The sequence below is a fragment of the Schistocerca gregaria genome, unplaced genomic scaffold (genome assembly GCF_023897955.1).
Source record: "Schistocerca gregaria isolate iqSchGreg1 unplaced genomic scaffold, iqSchGreg1.2 ptg000684l, whole genome shotgun sequence".
In the NCBI taxonomy this organism is placed as follows: domain Eukaryota; kingdom Metazoa; phylum Arthropoda; class Insecta; order Orthoptera; family Acrididae; genus Schistocerca; species Schistocerca gregaria.
The window spans coordinates 17,477-35,267 of NW_026062064.1; the positions used below are offsets into that span (position 1 = coordinate 17,477).

The 17,791-nt window shown below is 50.8% G+C and overlaps 14 non-coding genes across 14 annotated transcripts; all 14 read left to right on the forward strand.

Moving 5' to 3' along the window:
• The first annotated feature begins 935 nt into the window (after positions 1–935).
• LOC126318939 (5S ribosomal RNA) lies at positions 936–1,054 on the forward strand. The gene has a single exon (XR_007557639.1). It is a non-coding gene; the product is annotated as a 5S ribosomal RNA (ribosomal RNA).
• Positions 1,055–2,140: 1,086 nt separating this feature from the next.
• On the forward strand, positions 2,141–2,259 carry LOC126318951 (5S ribosomal RNA). The gene has a single exon (XR_007557650.1). It is a non-coding gene; the product is annotated as a 5S ribosomal RNA (ribosomal RNA).
• A 1,086-nt stretch (positions 2,260–3,345) lies between these two features.
• LOC126318963 (5S ribosomal RNA) lies at positions 3,346–3,464 on the forward strand. The gene has a single exon (XR_007557661.1). It is a non-coding gene; the product is annotated as a 5S ribosomal RNA (ribosomal RNA).
• Positions 3,465–4,550: 1,086 nt separating this feature from the next.
• On the forward strand, positions 4,551–4,669 carry LOC126318970 (5S ribosomal RNA). Its single transcript, XR_007557665.1, has one exon. It is a non-coding gene; the product is annotated as a 5S ribosomal RNA (ribosomal RNA).
• Positions 4,670–5,754: 1,085 nt separating this feature from the next.
• LOC126318971 (5S ribosomal RNA) lies at positions 5,755–5,873 on the forward strand. Its single transcript, XR_007557666.1, has one exon. It is a non-coding gene; the product is annotated as a 5S ribosomal RNA (ribosomal RNA).
• Positions 5,874–6,959: 1,086 nt separating this feature from the next.
• On the forward strand, positions 6,960–7,078 carry LOC126318972 (5S ribosomal RNA). Its single transcript, XR_007557667.1, has one exon. It is a non-coding gene; the product is annotated as a 5S ribosomal RNA (ribosomal RNA).
• Positions 7,079–8,164: 1,086 nt separating this feature from the next.
• Positions 8,165–8,283, forward strand: LOC126318974 (5S ribosomal RNA). Its single transcript, XR_007557669.1, has one exon. It is a non-coding gene; the product is annotated as a 5S ribosomal RNA (ribosomal RNA).
• A 1,086-nt stretch (positions 8,284–9,369) lies between these two features.
• LOC126318976 (5S ribosomal RNA) lies at positions 9,370–9,488 on the forward strand. Its single transcript, XR_007557670.1, has one exon. It is a non-coding gene; the product is annotated as a 5S ribosomal RNA (ribosomal RNA).
• A 1,086-nt stretch (positions 9,489–10,574) lies between these two features.
• On the forward strand, positions 10,575–10,693 carry LOC126318977 (5S ribosomal RNA). Its single transcript, XR_007557671.1, has one exon. It is a non-coding gene; the product is annotated as a 5S ribosomal RNA (ribosomal RNA).
• A 1,086-nt stretch (positions 10,694–11,779) lies between these two features.
• LOC126318978 (5S ribosomal RNA) lies at positions 11,780–11,898 on the forward strand. Its single transcript, XR_007557672.1, has one exon. It is a non-coding gene; the product is annotated as a 5S ribosomal RNA (ribosomal RNA).
• Positions 11,899–12,984: 1,086 nt separating this feature from the next.
• On the forward strand, positions 12,985–13,103 carry LOC126318979 (5S ribosomal RNA). The gene has a single exon (XR_007557673.1). It is a non-coding gene; the product is annotated as a 5S ribosomal RNA (ribosomal RNA).
• Positions 13,104–14,189: 1,086 nt separating this feature from the next.
• On the forward strand, positions 14,190–14,308 carry LOC126318980 (5S ribosomal RNA). Its single transcript, XR_007557674.1, has one exon. It is a non-coding gene; the product is annotated as a 5S ribosomal RNA (ribosomal RNA).
• Positions 14,309–15,394: 1,086 nt separating this feature from the next.
• LOC126318965 (5S ribosomal RNA) lies at positions 15,395–15,513 on the forward strand. The gene has a single exon (XR_007557662.1). It is a non-coding gene; the product is annotated as a 5S ribosomal RNA (ribosomal RNA).
• A 1,086-nt stretch (positions 15,514–16,599) lies between these two features.
• Positions 16,600–16,718, forward strand: LOC126318981 (5S ribosomal RNA). Its single transcript, XR_007557675.1, has one exon. It is a non-coding gene; the product is annotated as a 5S ribosomal RNA (ribosomal RNA).
• The last annotated feature ends 1,073 nt before the right edge of the window (positions 16,719–17,791 follow it).

Genomic DNA, 17,791 nt, shown 5'->3' on the forward strand with positions numbered 1-17,791 from the left:
AGAATGCGCGAAGGAAGGGTGGTAGGAACTCCTTGAAAGTAACGAAACACTGCGAATCGACAGATGTGCACTTGAAATGCGTCAGAGCCTACTGTTTTGTAGGAGCGCTAAATTCCAAAAAACTAAATAATTAAATAAAAAACTAAAAAAACAGAAAATCAACTGTTCTGGTACGATCACCGACGATAAGCAACATCGTTAGTATTCGGATCGGTGACCGCCTGGGTACTCTGGAAAAGAGGGCTGGCAGGGGTAGCCAAAAAATGAAGTCAGACAAAGTGTCTCTAGAAATAACAAGAGTATGACACGACAGGACTGTTCTGAAATACGCCAGGGCTTATAGTTTTGTAGCAGTGTACAATGCAAATTTGTAAACAAAAATTTATCTTTCGCCGCTAGAAGAAATGGATGCTTTGTCGAACCGCCTGTGTCTTGTGTCCGTGTTTTCGCACCTTTCCACGGCATTGCACGGAACAGCACTGCTCTAGTAGCTCCGAACGGCCGCACACGGCGCCTCGCACACGCCGGTCAGTCCGGCGCCAGTCTCGCAGTTGTTTCTCGTGCTTGTGCTGTCATATGGACCACGACCCGAGCGGCAGCGAGCGGCAGTCGAGCAAAGTCGGGACAAGTCGGGACGGAAGGGGACAGCCGAGAATGCACCATGCGAATTACGCAAATATCTGGAAGCGCGACGCGTGTCAGGCAGGTGAGAACGCTTCCCTCGGTCCAGCAGGACACTGACACACCCCGCGCAGTCCACCCGCCGCCCGGCCGCGCGCAAGACCTGCGCTGGTTGACAATAACAAGGTGCGTCTCCCGCGAGTGTCGAGGAGGAAGGACGTGCTTTGCGTCAAATGTGCCACCGAAAATGGCGATTGCGTGTGTTGGAAGGAGAGGCGAAGCATTCTTCTGCCGTGCAGCTACAGTAAAAGGACGCCAACGGCCATACCATGTTGAATACACCGGTTCTCGTCCGATCACCGAAGTTAAGCAACATCGGGCCCGGTTAGTACTTGGATGGGTGACCGCCTGGGAACACCGGGTGCTGTTGGCTCTCTCTCTTCTTTTAAATTTCATGTCACTACACCTGGCAGCCCTCTTTTCATACTAACTCTCAGGTGCGACAAAGATGCTCCCACAAGCATTTTAAACTACTGTATTAAACGTAAGATGCGAAATTACAGTAATGAACTCAGTTTGAGCAAGAATGCGCGAAGGAAGGGTGGTAGGAACTCCTTGAAAGTAACGAAACACTGCGAATCGACAGATGTGCACTTGAAATGCGTCAGAGCCTACTGTTTTGTAGGAGCGCTAAATTCCAAAAAACTAAATAATTAAATAAAAAACTAAAAAAACAGAAAATCAACTGTTCTGGTACGATCACCGACGATAAGCAACATCGTTAGTATTCGGATCGGTGACCGCCTGGGTACTCTGGAAAAGAGGGCTGGCAGGGGTAGCCAAAAAATGAAGTCAGACAAAGTGTCTCTAGAAATAACAAGAGTATGACACGACAGGACTGTTCTGAAATACGCCAGGGCTTATAGTTTTGTAGCAGTGTACAAATGCAAATTTGTAAACAAAAATTTATCTTTCGCCGCTAGAAGAAATGGATGCTTTGTCGAACCGCCTGTGTCTTGTGTCCGTGTTTTCGCACCTTTCCACGGCATTGCACGGAACAGCACTGCTCTAGTAGCTCCGAACGGCCGCACACGGCGCCTCGCACACGCCGGTCAGTCCGGCGCCAGTCTCGCAGTTGTTTCTCGTGCTTGTGCTGTCATATGGACCACGACCCGAGCGGCAGCGAGCGGCAGTCGAGCAAAGTCGGGACAAGTCGGGACGGAAGGGGACAGCCGAGAATGCACCATGCGAATTACGCAAATATCTGGAAGCGCGACGCGTGTCAGGCAGGTGAGAACGCTTCCCTCGGTCCAGCAGGACACTGACACACCCCGCGCAGTCCACCCGCCGCCCGGCCGCGCGCAAGACCTGCGCTGGTTGACAATAACAAGGTGCGTCTCCCGCGAGTGTCGAGGAGGAAGGACGTGCTTTGCGTCAAATGTGCCACCGAAAATGGCGATTGCGTGTGTTGGAAGGAGAGGCGAAGCATTCTTCTGCCGTGCAGCTACAGTATAAGGACGCCAACGGCCATACCATGTTGAATACACCGGTTCTCGTCCGATCACCGAAGTTAAGCAACATCGGGCCCGGTTAGTACTTGGATGGGTGACCGCCTGGGAACACCGGGTGCTGTTGGCTCTCTCTCTTCTTTTAAATTTCATGTCACTACACCTGGCAGCCCTCTTTTCATACTAACTCTCAGGTGCGACAAAGATGCTCCCACAAGCATTTTAAACTACTGTATTAAACGTAAGATGCGAAATTACAGTAATGAACTCAGTTTGAGCAAGAATGCGCGAAGGAAGGGTGGTAGGAACTCCTTGAAAGTAACGAAACACTGCGAATCGACAGATGTGCACTTGAAATGCGTCAGAGCCTACTGTTTTGTAGGAGCGCTAAATTCCAAAAAACTAAATAATTAAATAAAAAACTAAAAAAACAGAAAATCAACTGTTCTGGTACGATCACCGACGATAAGCAACATCGTTAGTATTCGGATCGGTGACCGCCTGGGTACTCTGGAAAAGAGGGCTGGCAGGGGTAGCCAAAAAATGAAGTCAGACAAAGTGTCTCTAGAAATAACAAGAGTATGACACGACAGGACTGTTCTGAAATACGCCAGGGCTTATAGTTTTGTAGCAGTGTACAAATGCAAATTTGTAAACAAAAATTTATCTTTCGCCGCTAGAAGAAATGGATGCTTTGTCGAACCGCCTGTGTCTTGTGTCCGTGTTTTCGCACCTTTCCACGGCATTGCACGGAACAGCACTGCTCTAGTAGCTCCGAACGGCCGCACACGGCGCCTCGCACACGCCGGTCAGTCCGGCGCCAGTCTCGCAGTTGTTTCTCGTGCTTGTGCTGTCATATGGACCACGACCCGAGCGGCAGCGAGCGGCAGTCGAGCAAAGTCGGGACAAGTCGGGACGGAAGGGGACAGCCGAGAATGCACCATGCGAATTACGCAAATATCTGGAAGCGCGACGCGTGTCAGGCAGGTGAGAACGCTTCCCTCGGTCCAGCAGGACACTGACACACCCCGCGCAGTCCACCCGCCGCCCGGCCGCGCGCAAGACCTGCGCTGGTTGACAATAACAAGGTGCGTCTCCCGCGAGTGTCGAGGAGGAAGGACGTGCTTTGCGTCAAATGTGCCACCGAAAATGGCGATTGCGTGTGTTGGAAGGAGAGGCGAAGCATTCTTCTGCCGTGCAGCTACAGTATAAGGACGCCAACGGCCATACCATGTTGAATACACCGGTTCTCGTCCGATCACCGAAGTTAAGCAACATCGGGCCCGGTTAGTACTTGGATGGGTGACCGCCTGGGAACACCGGGTGCTGTTGGCTCTCTCTCTTCTTTTAAATTTCATGTCACTACACCTGGCAGCCCTCTTTTCATACTAACTCTCAGGTGCGACAAAGATGCTCCCACAAGCATTTTAAACTACTGTATTAAACGTAAGATGCGAAATTACAGTAATGAACTCAGTTTGAGCAAGAATGCGCGAAGGAAGGGTGGTAGGAACTCCTTGAAAGTAACGAAACACTGCGAATCGACAGATGTGCACTTGAAATGCGTCAGAGCCTACTGTTTTGTAGGAGCGCTAAATTCCAAAAAACTAAATAATTAAATAAAAAACTAAAAAAACAGAAAATCAACTGTTCTGGTACGATCACCGACGATAAGCAACATCGTTAGTATTCGGATCGGTGACCGCCTGGGTACTCTGGAAAAGAGGGCTGGCAGGGGTAGCCAAAAAATGAAGTCAGACAAAGTGTCTCTAGAAATAACAAGAGTATGACACGACAGGACTGTTCTGAAATACGCCAGGGCTTATAGTTTTGTAGCAGTGTACAAATGCAAATTTGTAAACAAAAATTTATCTTTCGCCGCTAGAAGAAATGGATGCTTTGTCGAACCGCCTGTGTCTTGTGTCCGTGTTTTCGCACCTTTCCACGGCATTGCACGGAACAGCACTGCTCTAGTAGCTCCGAACGGCCGCACACGGCGCCTCGCACACGCCGGTCAGTCCGGCGCCAGTCTCGCAGTTGTTTCTCGTGCTTGTGCTGTCATATGGACCACGACCCGAGCGGCAGCGAGCGGCAGTCGAGCAAAGTCGGGACAAGTCGGGACGGAAGGGGACAGCCGAGAATGCACCATGCGAATTACGCAAATATCTGGAAGCGCGACGCGTGTCAGGCAGGTGAGAACGCTTCCCTCGGTCCAGCAGGACACTGACACACCCCGCGCAGTCCACCCGCCGCCCGGCCGCGCGCAAGACCTGCGCTGGTTGACAATAACAAGGTGCGTCTCCCGCGAGTGTCGAGGAGGAAGGACGTGCTTTGCGTCAAATGTGCCACCGAAAATGGCGATTGCGTGTGTTGGAAGGAGAGGCGAAGCATTCTTCTGCCGTGCAGCTACAGTATAAGGACGCCAACGGCCATACCATGTTGAATACACCGGTTCTCGTCCGATCACCGAAGTTAAGCAACATCGGGCCCGGTTAGTACTTGGATGGGTGACCGCCTGGGAACACCGGGTGCTGTTGGCTCTCTCTCTTCTTTTAAATTTCATGTCACTACACCTGGCAGCCCTCTTTTCATACTAACTCTCAGGTGCGACAAAGATGCTCCCACAAGCATTTTAAACTACTGTATTAAACGTAAGATGCGAAATTACAGTAATGAACTCAGTTTGAGCAAGAATGCGCGAAGGAAGGGTGGTAGGAACTCCTTGAAAGTAACGAAACACTGCGAATCGACAGATGTGCACTTGAAATGCGTCAGAGCCTACTGTTTTGTAGGAGCGCTAAATTCCAAAAAACTAAATAATTAAATAAAAAACTAAAAAAACAGAAAATCAACTGTTCTGGTACGATCACCGACGATAAGCAACATCGTTAGTATTCGGATCGGTGACCGCCTGGGTACTCTGGAAAAGAGGGCTGGCAGGGGTAGCCAAAAAATGAAGTCAGACAAAGTGTCTCTAGAAATAACAAGAGTATGACACGACAGGACTGTTCTGAAATACGCCAGGGCTTATAGTTTTGTAGCAGTGTACAATGCAAATTTGTAAACAAAAATTTATCTTTCGCCGCTAGAAGAAATGGATGCTTTGTCGAACCGCCTGTGTCTTGTGTCCGTGTTTTCGCACCTTTCCACGGCATTGCACGGAACAGCACTGCTCTAGTAGCTCCGAACGGCCGCACACGGCGCCTCGCACACGCCGGTCAGTCCGGCGCCAGTCTCGCAGTTGTTTCTCGTGCTTGTGCTGTCATATGGACCACGACCCGAGCGGCAGCGAGCGGCAGTCGAGCAAAGTCGGGACAAGTCGGGACGGAAGGGGACAGCCGAGAATGCACCATGCGAATTACGCAAATATCTGGAAGCGCGACGCGTGTCAGGCAGGTGAGAACGCTTCCCTCGGTCCAGCAGGACACTGACACACCCCGCGCAGTCCACCCGCCGCCCGGCCGCGCGCAAGACCTGCGCTGGTTGACAATAACAAGGTGCGTCTCCCGCGAGTGTCGAGGAGGAAGGACGTGCTTTGCGTCAAATGTGCCACCGAAAATGGCGATTGCGTGTGTTGGAAGGAGAGGCGAAGCATTCTTCTGCCGTGCAGCTACAGTATAAGGACGCCAACGGCCATACCATGTTGAATACACCGGTTCTCGTCCGATCACCGAAGTTAAGCAACATCGGGCCCGGTTAGTACTTGGATGGGTGACCGCCTGGGAACACCGGGTGCTGTTGGCTCTCTCTCTTCTTTTAAATTTCATGTCACTACACCTGGCAGCCCTCTTTTCATACTAACTCTCAGGTGCGACAAAGATGCTCCCACAAGCATTTTAAACTACTGTATTAAACGTAAGATGCGAAATTACAGTAATGAACTCAGTTTGAGCAAGAATGCGCGAAGGAAGGGTGGTAGGAACTCCTTGAAAGTAACGAAACACTGCGAATCGACAGATGTGCACTTGAAATGCGTCAGAGCCTACTGTTTTGTAGGAGCGCTAAATTCCAAAAAACTAAATAATTAAATAAAAAACTAAAAAAACAGAAAATCAACTGTTCTGGTACGATCACCGACGATAAGCAACATCGTTAGTATTCGGATCGGTGACCGCCTGGGTACTCTGGAAAAGAGGGCTGGCAGGGGTAGCCAAAAAATGAAGTCAGACAAAGTGTCTCTAGAAATAACAAGAGTATGACACGACAGGACTGTTCTGAAATACGCCAGGGCTTATAGTTTTGTAGCAGTGTACAAATGCAAATTTGTAAACAAAAATTTATCTTTCGCCGCTAGAAGAAATGGATGCTTTGTCGAACCGCCTGTGTCTTGTGTCCGTGTTTTCGCACCTTTCCACGGCATTGCACGGAACAGCACTGCTCTAGTAGCTCCGAACGGCCGCACACGGCGCCTCGCACACGCCGGTCAGTCCGGCGCCAGTCTCGCAGTTGTTTCTCGTGCTTGTGCTGTCATATGGACCACGACCCGAGCGGCAGCGAGCGGCAGTCGAGCAAAGTCGGGACAAGTCGGGACGGAAGGGGACAGCCGAGAATGCACCATGCGAATTACGCAAATATCTGGAAGCGCGACGCGTGTCAGGCAGGTGAGAACGCTTCCCTCGGTCCAGCAGGACACTGACACACCCCGCGCAGTCCACCCGCCGCCCGGCCGCGCGCAAGACCTGCGCTGGTTGACAATAACAAGGTGCGTCTCCCGCGAGTGTCGAGGAGGAAGGACGTGCTTTGCGTCAAATGTGCCACCGAAAATGGCGATTGCGTGTGTTGGAAGGAGAGGCGAAGCATTCTTCTGCCGTGCAGCTACAGTATAAGGACGCCAACGGCCATACCATGTTGAATACACCGGTTCTCGTCCGATCACCGAAGTTAAGCAACATCGGGCCCGGTTAGTACTTGGATGGGTGACCGCCTGGGAACACCGGGTGCTGTTGGCTCTCTCTCTTCTTTTAAATTTCATGTCACTACACCTGGCAGCCCTCTTTTCATACTAACTCTCAGGTGCGACAAAGATGCTCCCACAAGCATTTTAAACTACTGTATTAAACGTAAGATGCGAAATTACAGTAATGAACTCAGTTTGAGCAAGAATGCGCGAAGGAAGGGTGGTAGGAACTCCTTAAAAGTAACGAAACACTGCGAATCGACAGATGTGCACTTGAAATGCGTCAGAGCCTACTGTTTTGTAGGAGCGCTAAATTCCAAAAAACTAAATAATTAAATAAAAAACTAAAAAAACAGAAAATCAACTGTTCTGGTACGATCACCGACGATAAGCAACATCGTTAGTATTCGGATCGGTGACCGCCTGGGTACTCTGGAAAAGAGGGCTGGCAGGGGTAGCCAAAAAATGAAGTCAGACAAAGTGTCTCTAGAAATAACAAGAGTATGACACGACAGGACTGTTCTGAAATACGCCAGGGCTTATAGTTTTGTAGCAGTGTACAAATGCAAATTTGTAAACAAAAATTTATCTTTCGCCGCTAGAAGAAATGGATGCTTTGTCGAACCGCCTGTGTCTTGTGTCCGTGTTTTCGCACCTTTCCACGGCATTGCACGGAACAGCACTGCTCTAGTAGCTCCGAACGGCCGCACACGGCGCCTCGCACACGCCGGTCAGTCCGGCGCCAGTCTCGCAGTTGTTTCTCGTGCTTGTGCTGTCATATGGACCACGACCCGAGCGGCAGCGAGCGGCAGTCGAGCAAAGTCGGGACAAGTCGGGACGGAAGGGGACAGCCGAGAATGCACCATGCGAATTACGCAAATATCTGGAAGCGCGACGCGTGTCAGGCAGGTGAGAACGCTTCCCTCGGTCCAGCAGGACACTGACACACCCCGCGCAGTCCACCCGCCGCCCGGCCGCGCGCAAGACCTGCGCTGGTTGACAATAACAAGGTGCGTCTCCCGCGAGTGTCGAGGAGGAAGGACGTGCTTTGCGTCAAATGTGCCACCGAAAATGGCGATTGCGTGTGTTGGAAGGAGAGGCGAAGCATTCTTCTGCCGTGCAGCTACAGTATAAGGACGCCAACGGCCATACCATGTTGAATACACCGGTTCTCGTCCGATCACCGAAGTTAAGCAACATCGGGCCCGGTTAGTACTTGGATGGGTGACCGCCTGGGAACACCGGGTGCTGTTGGCTCTCTCTCTTCTTTTAAATTTCATGTCACTACACCTGGCAGCCCTCTTTTCATACTAACTCTCAGGTGCGACAAAGATGCTCCCACAAGCATTTTAAACTACTGTATTAAACGTAAGATGCGAAATTACAGTAATGAACTCAGTTTGAGCAAGAATGCGCGAAGGAAGGGTGGTAGGAACTCCTTGAAAGTAACGAAACACTGCGAATCGACAGATGTGCACTTGAAATGCGTCAGAGCCTACTGTTTTGTAGGAGCGCTAAATTCCAAAAAACTAAATAATTAAATAAAAAACTAAAAAAACAGAAAATCAACTGTTCTGGTACGATCACCGACGATAAGCAACATCGTTAGTATTCGGATCGGTGACCGCCTGGGTACTCTGGAAAAGAGGGCTGGCAGGGGTAGCCAAAAAATGAAGTCAGACAAAGTGTCTCTAGAAATAACAAGAGTATGACACGACAGGACTGTTCTGAAATACGCCAGGGCTTATAGTTTTGTAGCAGTGTACAAATGCAAATTTGTAAACAAAAATTTATCTTTCGCCGCTAGAAGAAATGGATGCTTTGACGAACCGCCTGTGTCTTGTGTCCGTGTTTTCGCACCTTTCCACGGCATTGCACGGAACAGCACTGCTCTAGTAGCTCCGAACGGCCGCACACGGCGCCTCGCACACGCCGGTCAGTCCGGCGCCAGTCTCGCAGTTGTTTCTCGTGCTTGTGCTGTCATATGGACCACGACCCGAGCGGCAGCGAGCGGCAGTCGAGCAAAGTCGGGACAAGTCGGGACGGAAGGGGACAGCCGAGAATGCACCATGCGAATTACGCAAATATCTGGAAGCGCGACGCGTGTCAGGCAGGTGAGAACGCTTCCCTCGGTCCAGCAGGACACTGACACACCCCGCGCAGTCCACCCGCCGCCCGGCCGCGCGCAAGACCTGCGCTGGTTGACAATAACAAGGTGCGTCTCCCGCGAGTGTCGAGGAGGAAGGACGTGCTTTGCGTCAAATGTGCCACCGAAAATGGCGATTGCGTGTGTTGGAAGGAGAGGCGAAGCATTCTTCTGCCGTGCAGCTACAGTATAAGGACGCCAACGGCCATACCATGTTGAATACACCGGTTCTCGTCCGATCACCGAAGTTAAGCAACATCGGGCCCGGTTAGTACTTGGATGGGTGACCGCCTGGGAACACCGGGTGCTGTTGGCTCTCTCTCTTCTTTTAAATTTCATGTCACTACACCTGGCAGCCCTCTTTTCATACTAACTCTCAGGTGCGACAAAGATGCTCCCACAAGCATTTTAAACTACTGTATTAAACGTAAGATGCGAAATTACAGTAATGAACTCAGTTTGAGCAAGAATGCGCGAAGGAAGGGTGGTAGGAACTCCTTGAAAGTAACGAAACACTGCGAATCGACAGATGTGCACTTGAAATGCGTCAGAGCCTACTGTTTTGTAGGAGCGCTAAATTCCAAAAAACTAAATAATTAAATAAAAAACTAAAAAAACAGAAAATCAACTGTTCTGGTACGATCACCGACGATAAGCAACATCGTTAGTATTCGGATCGGTGACCGCCTGGGTACTCTGGAAAAGAGGGCTGGCAGGGGTAGCCAAAAAATGAAGTCAGACAAAGTGTCTCTAGAAATAACAAGAGTATGACACGACAGGACTGTTCTGAAATACGCCAGGGCTTATAGTTTTGTAGCAGTGTACAAATGCAAATTTGTAAACAAAAATTTATCTTTCGCCGCTAGAAGAAATGGATGCTTTGTCGAACCGCCTGTGTCTTGTGTCCGTGTTTTCGCACCTTTCCACGGCATTGCACGGAACAGCACTGCTCTAGTAGCTCCGAACGGCCGCACACGGCGCCTCGCACACGCCGGTCAGTCCGGCGCCAGTCTCGCAGTTGTTTCTCGTGCTTGTGCTGTCATATGGACCACGACCCGAGCGGCAGCGAGCGGCAGTCGAGCAAAGTCGGGACAAGTCGGGACGGAAGGGGACAGCCGAGAATGCACCATGCGAATTACGCAAATATCTGGAAGCGCGACGCGTGTCAGGCAGGTGAGAACGCTTCCCTCGGTCCAGCAGGACACTGACACACCCCGCGCAGTCCACCCGCCGCCCGGCCGCGCGCAAGACCTGCGCTGGTTGACAATAACAAGGTGCGTCTCCCGCGAGTGTCGAGGAGGAAGGACGTGCTTTGCGTCAAATGTGCCACCGAAAATGGCGATTGCGTGTGTTGGAAGGAGAGGCGAAGCATTCTTCTGCCGTGCAGCTACAGTATAAGGACGCCAACGGCCATACCATGTTGAATACACCGGTTCTCGTCCGATCACCGAAGTTAAGCAACATCGGGCCCGGTTAGTACTTGGATGGGTGACCGCCTGGGAACACCGGGTGCTGTTGGCTCTCTCTCTTCTTTTAAATTTCATGTCACTACACCTGGCAGCCCTCTTTTCATACTAACTCTCAGGTGCGACAAAGATGCTCCCACAAGCATTTTAAACTACTGTATTAAACGTAAGATGCGAAATTACAGTAATGAACTCAGTTTGAGCAAGAATGCGCGAAGGAAGGGTGGTAGGAACTCCTTGAAAGTAACGAAACACTGCGAATCGACAGATGTGCACTTGAAATGCGTCAGAGCCTACTGTTTTGTAGGAGCGCTAAATTCCAAAAAACTAAATAATTAAATAAAAAACTAAAAAAACAGAAAATCAACTGTTCTGGTACGATCACCGACGATAAGCAACATCGTTAGTATTCGGATCGGTGACCGCCTGGGTACTCTGGAAAAGAGGGCTGGCAGGGGTAGCCAAAAAATGAAGTCAGACAAAGTGTCTCTAGAAATAACAAGAGTATGACACGACAGGACTGTTCTGAAATACGCCAGGGCTTATAGTTTTGTAGCAGTGTACAAATGCAAATTTGTAAACAAAAATTTATCTTTCGCCGCTAGAAGAAATGGATGCTTTGTCGAACCGCCTGTGTCTTGTGTCCGTGTTTTCGCACCTTTCCACGGCATTGCACGGAACAGCACTGCTCTAGTAGCTCCGAACGGCCGCACACGGCGCCTCGCACACGCCGGTCAGTCCGGCGCCAGTCTCGCAGTTGTTTCTCGTGCTTGTGCTGTCATATGGACCACGACCCGAGCGGCAGCGAGCGGCAGTCGAGCAAAGTCGGGACAAGTCGGGACGGAAGGGGACAGCCGAGAATGCACCATGCGAATTACGCAAATATCTGGAAGCGCGACGCGTGTCAGGCAGGTGAGAACGCTTCCCTCGGTCCAGCAGGACACTGACACACCCCGCGCAGTCCACCCGCCGCCCGGCCGCGCGCAAGACCTGCGCTGGTTGACAATAACAAGGTGCGTCTCCCGCGAGTGTCGAGGAGGAAGGACGTGCTTTGCGTCAAATGTGCCACCGAAAATGGCGATTGCGTGTGTTGGAAGGAGAGGCGAAGCATTCTTCTGCCGTGCAGCTACAGTATAAGGACGCCAACGGCCATACCATGTTGAATACACCGGTTCTCGTCCGATCACCGAAGTTAAGCAACATCGGGCCCGGTTAGTACTTGGATGGGTGACCGCCTGGGAACACCGGGTGCTGTTGGCTCTCTCTCTTCTTTTAAATTTCATGTCACTACACCTGGCAGCCCTCTTTTCATACTAACTCTCAGGTGCGACAAAGATGCTCCCACAAGCATTTTAAACTACTGTATTAAACGTAAGATGCGAAATTACAGTAATGAACTCAGTTTGAGCAAGAATGCGCGAAGGAAGGGTGGTAGGAACTCCTTGAAAGTAACGAAACACTGCGAATCGACAGATGTGCACTTGAAATGCGTCAGAGCCTACTGTTTTGTAGGAGCGCTAAATTCCAAAAAACTAAATAATTAAATAAAAAACTAAAAAAACAGAAAATCAACTGTTCTGGTACGATCACCGACGATAAGCAACATCGTTAGTATTCGGATCGGTGACCGCCTGGGTACTCTGGAAAAGAGGGCTGGCAGGGGTAGCCAAAAAATGAAGTCAGACAAAGTGTCTCTAGAAATAACAAGAGTATGACACGACAGGACTGTTCTGAAATACGCCAGGGCTTATAGTTTTGTAGCAGTGTACAAATGCAAATTTGTAAACAAAAATTTATCTTTCGCCGCTAGAAGAAATGGATGCTTTGTCGAACCGCCTGTGTCTTGTGTCCGTGTTTTCGCACCTTTCCACGGCATTGCACGGAACAGCACTGCTCTAGTAGCTCCGAACGGCCGCACACGGCGCCTCGCACACGCCGGTCAGTCCGGCGCCAGTCTCGCAGTTGTTTCTCGTGCTTGTGCTGTCATATGGACCACGACCCGAGCGGCAGCGAGCGGCAGTCGAGCAAAGTCGGGACAAGTCGGGACGGAAGGGGACAGCCGAGAATGCACCATGCGAATTACGCAAATATCTGGAAGCGCGACGCGTGTCAGGCAGGTGAGAACGCTTCCCTCGGTCCAGCAGGACACTGACACACCCCGCGCAGTCCACCCGCCGCCCGGCCGCGCGCAAGACCTGCGCTGGTTGACAATAACAAGGTGCGTCTCCCGCGAGTGTCGAGGAGGAAGGACGTGCTTTGCGTCAAATGTGCCACCGAAAATGGCGATTGCGTGTGTTGGAAGGAGAGGCGAAGCATTCTTCTGCCGTGCAGCTACAGTATAAGGACGCCAACGGCCATACCATGTTGAATACACCGGTTCTCGTCCGATCACCGAAGTTAAGCAACATCGGGCCCGGTTAGTACTTGGATGGGTGACCGCCTGGGAACACCGGGTGCTGTTGGCTCTCTCTCTTCTTTTAAATTTCATGTCACTACACCTGGCAGCCCTCTTTTCATACTAACTCTCAGGTGCGACAAAGATGCTCCCACAAGCATTTTAAACTACTGTATTAAACGTAAGATGCGAAATTACAGTAATGAACTCAGTTTGAGCAAGAATGCGCGAAGGAAGGGTGGTAGGAACTCCTTGAAAGTAACGAAACACTGCGAATCGACAGATGTGCACTTGAAATGCGTCAGAGCCTACTGTTTTGTAGGAGCGCTAAATTCCAAAAAACTAAATAATTAAATAAAAAACTAAAAAAACAGAAAATCAACTGTTCTGGTACGATCACCGACGATAAGCAACATCGTTAGTATTCGGATCGGTGACCGCCTGGGTACTCTGGAAAAGAGGGCTGGCAGGGGTAGCCAAAAAATGAAGTCAGACAAAGTGTCTCTAGAAATAACAAGAGTATGACACGACAGGACTGTTCTGAAATACGCCAGGGCTTATAGTTTTGTAGCAGTGTACAAATGCAAATTTGTAAACAAAAATTTATCTTTCGCCGCTAGAAGAAATGGATGCTTTGTCGAACCGCCTGTGTCTTGTGTCCGTGTTTTCGCACCTTTCCACGGCATTGCACGGAACAGCACTGCTCTAGTAGCTCCGAACGGCCGCACACGGCGCCTCGCACACGCCGGTCAGTCCGGCGCCAGTCTCGCAGTTGTTTCTCGTGCTTGTGCTGTCATATGGACCACGACCCGAGCGGCAGCGAGCGGCAGTCGAGCAAAGTCGGGACAAGTCGGGACGGAAGGGGACAGCCGAGAATGCACCATGCGAATTACGCAAATATCTGGAAGCGCGACGCGTGTCAGGCAGGTGAGAACGCTTCCCTCGGTCCAGCAGGACACTGACACACCCCGCGCAGTCCACCCGCCGCCCGGCCGCGCGCAAGACCTGCGCTGGTTGACAATAACAAGGTGCGTCTCCCGCGAGTGTCGAGGAGGAAGGACGTGCTTTGCGTCAAATGTGCCACCGAAAATGGCGATTGCGTGTGTTGGAAGGAGAGGCGAAGCATTCTTCTGCCGTGCAGCTACAGTATAAGGACGCCAACGGCCATACCATGTTGAATACACCGGTTCTCGTCCGATCACCGAAGTTAAGCAACATCGGGCCCGGTTAGTACTTGGATGGGTGACCGCCTGGGAACACCGGGTGCTGTTGGCTCTCTCTCTTCTTTTAAATTTCATGTCACTACACCTGGCAGCCCTCTTTTCATACTAACTCTCAGGTGCGACAAAGATGCTCCCACAAGCATTTTAAACTACTGTATTAAACGTAAGATGCGAAATTACAGTAATGAACTCAGTTTGAGCAAGAATGCGCGAAGGAAGGGTGGTAGGAACTCCTTGAAAGTAACGAAACACTGCGAATCGACAGATGTGCACTTGAAATGCGTCAGAGCCTACTGTTTTGTAGGAGCGCTAAATTCCAAAAAACTAAATAATTAAATAAAAAACTAAAAAAACAGAAAATCAACTGTTCTGGTACGATCACCGACGATAAGCAACATCGTTAGTATTCGGATCGGTGACCGCCTGGGTACTCTGGAAAAGAGGGCTGGCAGGGGTAGCCAAAAAATGAAGTCAGACAAAGTGTCTCTAGAAATAACAAGAGTATGACACGACAGGACTGTTCTGAAATACGCCAGGGCTTATAGTTTTGTAGCAGTGTACAAATGCAAATTTGTAAACAAAAATTTATCTTTCGCCGCTAGAAGAAATGGATGCTTTGTCGAACCGCCTGTGTCTTGTGTCCGTGTTTTCGCACCTTTCCACGGCATTGCACGGAACAGCACTGCTCTAGTAGCTCCGAACGGCCGCACACGGCGCCTCGCACACGCCGGTCAGTCCGGCGCCAGTCTCGCAGTTGTTTCTCGTGCTTGTGCTGTCATATGGACCACGACCCGAGCGGCAGCGAGCGGCAGTCGAGCAAAGTCGGGACAAGTCGGGACGGAAGGGGACAGCCGAGAATGCACCATGCGAATTACGCAAATATCTGGAAGCGCGACGCGTGTCAGGCAGGTGAGAACGCTTCCCTCGGTCCAGCAGGACACTGACACACCCCGCGCAGTCCACCCGCCGCCCGGCCGCGCGCAAGACCTGCGCTGGTTGACAATAACAAGGTGCGTCTCCCGCGAGTGTCGAGGAGGAAGGACGTGCTTTGCGTCAAATGTGCCACCGAAAATGGCGATTGCGTGTGTTGGAAGGAGAGGCGAAGCATTCTTCTGCCGTGCAGCTACAGTATAAGGACGCCAACGGCCATACCATGTTGAATACACCGGTTCTCGTCCGATCACCGAAGTTAAGCAACATCGGGCCCGGTTAGTGCTTGGATGGGTGACCGCCTGGGAACACCGGGTGCTGTTGGCTCTCTCTCTTCTTTTAAATTTCATGTCACTACACCTGGCAGCCCTCTTTTCATACTAACTCTCAGGTGCGACAAAGATGCTCCCACAAGCATTTTAAACTACTGTATTAAACGTAAGATGCGAAATTACAGTAATGAACTCAGTTTGAGCAAGAATGCGCGAAGGAAGGGTGGTAGGAACTCCTTGAAAGTAACGAAACACTGCGAATCGACAGATGTGCACTTGAAATGCGTCAGAGCCTACTGTTTTGTAGGAGCGCTAAATTCCAAAAAACTAAATAATTAAATAAAAAACTAAAAAAACAGAAAATCAACTGTTCTGGTACGATCACCGACGATAAGCAACATCGTTAGTATTCGGATCGGTGACCGCCTGGGTACTCTGGAAAAGAGGGCTGGCAGGGGTAGCCAAAAAATGAAGTCAGACAAAGTGTCTCTAGAAATAACAAGAGTATGACACGACAGGACTGTTCTGAAATACGCCAGGGCTTATAGTTTTGTAGCAGTGTACAAATGCAAATTTGTAAACAAAAATTTATCTTTCGCCGCTAGAAGAAATGGATGCTTTGTCGAACCGCCTGTGTCTTGTGTCCGTGTTTTCGCACCTTTCCACGGCATTGCACGGAACAGCACTGCTCTAGTAGCTCCGAACGGCCGCACACGGCGCCTCGCACACGCCGGTCAGTCCGGCGCCAGTCTCGCAGTTGTTTCTCGTGCTTGTGCTGTCATATGGACCACGACCCGAGCGGCAGCGAGCGGCAGTCGAGCAAAGTCGGGACAAGTCGGGACGGAAGGGGACAGCCGAGAATGCACCATGCGAATTACGCAAATATCTGGAAGCGCGACGCGTGTCAGGCAGGTGAGAACGCTTCCCTCGGTCCAGCAGGACACTGACACACCCCGCGCAGTCCACCCGCCGCCCGGCCGCGCGCAAGACCTGCGCTGGTTGACAATAACAAGGTGCGTCTCCCGCGAGTGTCGAGGAGGAAGGACGTGCTTTGCGTCAAATGTGCCACCGAAAATGGCGATTGCGTGTGTTGGAAGGAGAGGCGAAGCATTCTTCTGCCGTGCAGCTACAGTATAAGGACGCCAACGGCCATACCATGTTGAATACACCGGTTCTCGTCCGATCACCGAAGTTAAGCAACATCGGGCCCGGTTAGTACTTGGATGGGTGACCGCCTGGGAACACCGGGTGCTGTTGGCTCTCTCTCTTCTTTTAAATTTCATGTCACTACACCTGGCAGCCCTCTTTTCATACTAACTCTCAGGTGCGACAAAGATGCTCCCACAAGCATTTTAAACTACTGTATTAAACGTAAGATGCGAAATTACAGTAATGAACTCAGTTTGAGCAAGAATGCGCGAAGGAAGGGTGGTAGGAACTCCTTGAAAGTAACGAAACACTGCGAATCGACAGATGTGCACTTGAAATGCGTCAGAGCCTACTGTTTTGTAGGAGCGCTAAATTCCAAAAAACTAAATAATTAAATAAAAAACTAAAAAAACAGAAAATCAACTGTTCTGGTACGATCACCGACGATAAGCAACATCGTTAGTATTCGGATCGGTGACCGCCTGGGTACTCTGGAAAAGAGGGCTGGCAGGGGTAGCCAAAAAATGAAGTCAGACAAAGTGTCTCTAGAAATAACAAGAGTATGACACGACAGGACTGTTCTGAAATACGCCAGGGCTTATAGTTTTGTAGCAGTGTACAAATGCAAATTTGTAAACAAAAATTTATCTTTCGCCGCTAGAAGAAATGGATGCTTTGTCGAACCGCCTGTGTCTTGTGTCCGTGTTTTCGCACCTTTCCACGGCATTGCACGGAACAGCACTGCTCTAGTAGCTCCGAACGGCCGCACACGGCGCCTCGCACACGCCGGTCAGTCCGGCGCCAGTCTCGCAGTTGTTTCTCGTGCTTGTGCTGTCATATGGACCACGACCCGAGCGGCAGCGAGCGGCAGTCGAGCAAAGTCGGGACAAGTCGGGACGGAAGGGGACAGCCGAGAATGCACCATGCGAATTACGCAAATATCTGGAAGCGCGACGCGTGTCAGGCAGGTGAGAACGCTTCCCTCGGTCCAGCAGGACACTGACACACCCCGCGCAGTCCACCCGCCGCCCGGCCGCGCGCAAGACCTGCGCTGGTTGACAATAACAAGGTGCGTCTCCCGCGAGTGTCGAGGAGGAAGGACGTGCTTTGCGTCAAATGTGCCACCGAAAATGGCGATTGCGTGTGTTGGAAGGAGAGGCGAAGCATTCTTCTGCCGTGCAGCT